Source organism: Oenanthe melanoleuca, chromosome 2 (genome assembly GCF_029582105.1).
Source record: "Oenanthe melanoleuca isolate GR-GAL-2019-014 chromosome 2, OMel1.0, whole genome shotgun sequence".
Classification (NCBI taxonomy): domain Eukaryota; kingdom Metazoa; phylum Chordata; class Aves; order Passeriformes; family Muscicapidae; genus Oenanthe; species Oenanthe melanoleuca.
Genome location: NC_079335.1, coordinates 22,670,586 through 22,676,585, shown reverse-complemented (window position 1 = coordinate 22,676,585; position 6,000 = coordinate 22,670,586).

Here is a 6,000-nt window from a genome sequence, read left to right as displayed (position 1 = left end):
TTTTCTGGCTTCCAGTTCATGTAAACGAAATACAATGAAAGCAATTGCTGAGCAAAGGCAGAACTGGAGAGAAATGCAGAAGGCTGGGAAACTAAAAAATGAATGGCATCTCTGCCCTGCTACCCAGCAAGAACCACTGCATGGTATTCTGGGATTCTACCAAGTACAGTCACTGACCAGGCATCACATATTTTCCACCTCTCTAAGCAAAAAAAAAAAAAAAAAAAAAAAAAAAAAAAAAAAAAAAAAATTGCTATTTTCTCTTTGAAATCCTTGGAAACTCTGCTAGAATAAACTCTCTAATCCTGTTTGAACAAGTGTGATTTTATATTCTCAGTGTTTGCTTTGTGTTGCATTACAAACTCCCATAGCCACTCACTTGAAAAAATGCTTGTGGCTCAAATACATTGAATAGTCAAAACCAAACACTGTTTACTCATCTGATTGATTTAAAAGCATTCTATTTAAAGTGTTTACAAAATCTTCTACATGTAATAGGGATTCACTGCAAAGCCAGAACAGTGCTTTTATGACTTTTAGAAATCGTTGCCGAGGAATCAGGGTAATTTGATTATGTTAGCAAGACTGTTTAAAAATTCAGGAAATTGGGACTCTGTTCAGTAAAATGAAAATAGGTTGTAGGAAAGAGATACTCAGGCATTAAATGCTACAAGACGTTCTGCTGTAAATTGCCAGATGTTCCCATCCTGTGAACTGAACACAGTGAAACGTTTTGATTGAGGATTGCAACATGCAGCACAGAGTAATCAAACCTCCCTCAGGCAATGGGATGAAACTCCTCGTACCCTGCTGGAATTATTCAGTGCAGTAAGCTCCTGTAAACTCCCAGCTCAGTGCATGGAAGTGGCTCACACAACCAACTCAGGTCACACATTTAGAATTTGTTGTTTTGCATCTCATTGTCCTATGCATGTGCTGGACAACAGGTATTGGATTTGGACATATGCTTCTCATTCAAAGTCTGCCTGTGTGCAAGAGCCACTTAAAATTAAAATTGCTGTGAAGTAAGTCCTGAGGAATTTGAGTCTGTATTGGATTTTTCACACTTGGGGTTCATAAAACTGCAGTGGATATCCATCAGCTGGAAGCAACCATACAGCAAGGTTGCATAGGTAATTCTCAGGCTGCAGCAACTCCAGTGGCTCTGGATGGCTCTTTGGTTTTGTTTAATGGTCAAAAGGAATTTTGGTGACATTGCTGAGGTTACACATTTGCTCTTCTGTTTTTCAAGTAATGCCACAGGATTGATCCTTGACCTGGAGGGCGACACAGAGGCGACCCCCACCTCTGACCTCCCTTCCTCCAAAGAACCCAGCTGGGTGATGGGCAGAGCAGCAGCCTGCCTGCCCTGGGCTGCTCTTACAGTGCCACCCTCAAAAACCAGATCTCCTGTGATTCTGCAGCAAATCTTCCCACTCACCTGTGTTTCAGATTTAGCAGCAGGTACACTGAGACCCTTGGCTGTTTGGCAAAGGTGTATCACTGGAGGAACAACAGGAGGATTTTTATGCAATAGGCACAGCTGGACAAGATATCAGTGCACTGAACCCACTGTGATTGTGACCCCATTTCCTGTTGAGATAATTACAAAGCTTCTGAAACTGCTCTGCACCAGTGTGGTGGTGAAGGGGCAGCACCAGAGGCAGAGGAGTGTCCAACAGGAGAGATGCAGTGGTTCAGCTGCTCTCTTGAACCTTACCTCAGGGTCTGGTACCAGAGGACAAGGGAGGACTATTTAAGCTGGATCAACAATGAAATCCAGAATCCACTAAGAAAAGGTCTTTCTTCACCAATAAAGCTGTGGCCATGCCTGGGTCTCCCTTGAACCCTTCTTGCTGATGTCAATTTCCATGGGAGGCTGAACCTTTCCCTCTCCTCAGGTGTACAGATTTTGGATCAGATACAGATCTGCAGGGAAAGGTACAGTTTCCCTTAAATCAGCATGCCAGCACTTGTGCCCTCCCCATGTTCACCATGGTGTGAGCAGGCATTTCTGACTCCACATGGTGCTTGCCCACTCTTTATAATCAGTTCCTACCTGTTAATCCCTCACTTTTGTAAAATTTACTGTCAAGCAGATGTGAACCTCCACCCAACAGGTCATAACTGATGAAAATCCCTACACTGTTTATACCTCCCAAGGGTTTTTCTTGGACCACTTTTATGAGCAGCAAATTTGGGATCAATTTCAGATTTACATCAAAAAGGTACACCCCTCATCCCTTGCATAGTCACTACTTGGTACAGTTTTCTAATAATCTTCAAAGAGCAGGTCCAGACTAGAAAAATGTGGATTTTGTAGTATGTAGAATACCCTTTAACAGTTTCACCACGAAGCTGTATCATGATGAGATTACTTTTCTTAATTCCTTTTTGTTGCTGCTGTGACCATAAACTCCAGTACACTCCATGATCCAGTCTCCATGGCTGTGCTCATATTGGGCTGCACCATGAACCACACAAAACCTGTGGATTACAAAATGCAGCAAGAATTTGCAAATACAAGAGTAGCTGCATTTTGTCATCTGGGGGTGCAGGAAGCTGCTCCTGGATGTTCATGTGAGGAAAAGCATCATTGGGAGGCATTTGTGGAGTCCAGCCACACTCTGGCCTGCCATTGACACTGTCCATTCAGCAAATTTGGGGGTTTCTTCAGAGAGAAAGGACCCATAGTATCATGTTTGAAGAAAACTCCCTACAGGGGCTTGCCTGGCCTCATCAAGTCAGATCTCAGCCATCTGCAGGTGGAGGGACTGAGTCCTCCTTGGTCTTTCTCCTTTCCCATTTAAAACTCCAACACTGATCCTGGCAGTAGCTCTTTCTGAACAAATATCTTCAGCTGCCAGTACCTGAGCAGGGTTGAAATCAATCTAAATGTGCTCATTCAGCTTCATCTCCTCCAGGCAGGACTGCCTGCAGAGGTTGGAGTCATGTCCCATTGGCACTCAGCACTTCACAAAGCCCTGTGAGGATATGATTACATGGTGTTCCATGGGCACAGTGACATGCACAAAGCCTCTCACTGGTGAGATACCAGAACACCAGAGACAGCAAATTGAATTTAGCCTCTTAATAGCATTTATTTAGATTTGCCTTAGTAATGGGCAAGAATAAGGGCCTAAGAGCCCAGGAGACTATAATCCTTTTAGACTCTCAAGCTCCTGAGCAGAGTGAGGTGAATCTTCCAATGTCATGTAAAAGACTTGAGAGACTCAGAACCACAGGAAATGCAGGGAATCCTGTTGCCTCTGAACGAGGCAGCAGATGATGGATGGCTCAGAGGTGTTCTCCTCTCTGGTTTTCTTGATACTGCTGGGCTGAAGAACAGGGGTCATAAAGACAAACTGAACTGGCATGAAAATTAACTTTCTAATATCTATAGCAAGCTGTTTCTCTTCTCCAGAAATTTTGTGAGAAACAAGAGAGATTTTATCTAAATCTGCACCTTGACTATTAAGGCTTGAAGATGCAGTGCTCTAAGTTGCTGAAAAAGTATCAAATCCTTCAGCAAGAGATTTATCAAAACATTTAAATGTACTCTTCATATTGTGAAGTGGACCTACTATCCTTGATAATATGGTTTCTTACCAAGTTAAATAAGAATGTAGGAATTTTTGAAACAAATCAACTTTTGGAGTCTACTACTGTCACTGTGCTTTTTCATCCCAGGAAATTTCAGGAGACTATAACTGGTGAAGATTTATTTCATTGTGTACTTCTGAAGAAAAATCCATGTTAGAAAACAAGGGCTTGAGCTGTGGCAGATGGTGCTTTTCTGAAGAAGAAATTAGTGTTTAATAAGGACTGTAATAGTGCAAACCAGATGTTCATCTCACATTTTATCTTTGAAAGGATTTGGGAGGATGCCATATAGATACATATGTGCATCACAGATCTTGAAAAAAGACACAACTGGATCCCCAGGGGCTCATTAAGGGAGGAGCAACTTTTTGTGAGCCATCACACTCCACTGAAAAAGCTAAGTCTGTTTAAACTGTGACTAAAGCTCTCTTAGGAATCCCCTTTCATTTATCACATGGGCAGAGCAGCAGTCCAGAAAAATAAGGGTAGCAGCAACCCGGTTTACCAAGGAAAACAGTGACTCCAGATTCATCAAGTATTTTGGAAAATAATCCTTTACTAAGGAAGGAAGGCTCATCAAGAAATGCTGCTCTTCCTGGGCTTTGTCTAGCTCTCCACTGGGATGCAGATGTGAGTACTGAGCCATTCATATTGTGACTTCCCACAAAACACAAAGCTGCAGACACATTGCTCCTGCTACAGGACAGCCTCCCAGCCTTCAGTGAGCTGTCCTTGTTTCTTCCTGTGCAGTGGAAAGTGTTCCCCTCCTTCTCCTTCCACCTGCAGCTGAGCTGCTGGAGGTTCAGCCTCATGGTCGGTGCTCCTGGCACAGCAGTCCCAGGTCAGAGCTCCCAGCCTGGGCTGAGGTCTCACACCAAGGCAATTTTAAGCCAGGTGTGGCTGTCACTCCCCTGCCCATGCCATGGACACCTTCCCACAGGGACACAGCTGCCTGTGGACAGCACAGCTGTGCCTGCACTTCCCCACAGCTACAAGCCCCTCCTGCCCTGTGTCCCCAGGGCTGGCTGGTGTGAGAGTGGCTTCACTGGCAGAGGTGCACAAATTATTATCTGGCCTTGTTTCCCTTTCTTTACACTTGCAGTAAATCAAGGCCTTGCTCCCAACCAAGATTCTCTGCCTTACTATCTTCACTTAGCAAAACCACAGCTTGTGTAGAAAATCAGCCATGGATGGAGAAATGTCTACTCACCTGGGAAAAATCCAGGAAAAAATGCAGGTGGCCAGAAGTCCAGTGCAGCCCTGCAGCTCCAGCAGCTCCTCCCAGTGCTGGGAGCAGTGTCCTGGGACAGACACAGGCACCCATGCATCCTCTGGAAGTTACTCTGAGCTACTCCTTTGGTTGTGCTACAGGGCTGGCTCCTGCTCCTTGTGGGGTGGGCAAATTTCAGGGGTTTTGTGCCATGTCAGGGGCCTGGCACAGCCATGGCTGCTGCCCTGGGAGTCGGAGGAGCTGGAGCCCTGTAGGAAGAGGCTGCTTCTCCAGCAGTGGCTGCTGACCTGCTTCAGTCCTTCCTACTGCAGCAGCTAGAGCTGCTCTTTATTCCCAGATTTTAAACAAAGATTTTGTCATAGCACTGAGATAATGACCAAGAGGCTGAGCATTTTAGTTGGCTCTGCTGTGATTACAGGTCTCTTTCCTGAAAGCCAACAGGGAGACCAAGTGGGTCCATGCTCCATTTGTTGAGGAAGCACCTCAGTCCCTGCTGCCCTCCTTTTTCACATCTCTGCAAGCCTGCCTCAATACACAAATTCAGAAGGCAAGGATGCTCAAGTTATGTGAGGCACATTGGAGAAGCACACAGAAAAATATCTTACCTAAGAGTTCATGGTGGATGTAATTACCAGGATATTTTGTCCTGGGCATGGCATTTGTACTTCTGCTTATTGCTGGGGCATTCAATGCCATGGTTGTTTCTGCAGTCAGTTCAAGGTATACTACATGAAAAAATTTGCAATATGATTGTATAAACACCAAAGATACACTAATTAATAGGTTTTTAATTAAGTGGATGAGACACATCTTGCACTATAACACTTAAATTGTGTTATAACTGGTTTACATAAATTCCTTTGCTATTAGTAATTTGTAAGTCAATTAAATGTCTGCACAGAGGACCTGGTTGATATAAAAGGCAAGAATGATTCTCAGTTTGTTTGTACTTTCATTCCAGTTCAAGGTCTCCTCGCAGTGGGGCCAGACATTATCCTGTAAACAACAGGGTTATCTTTTCCAGCTTATTGTTTTCTTATGACTCGGATACAAAACTGAACTACTGTCATTCAGTTCTGGAGGAAATGCTTTAGTTTAAAATGCTCCCACCAGAGTTCATGCTCAGTTGCCTCATCTTGCAATTAAAGCAGGTGAGGAGTGCACAT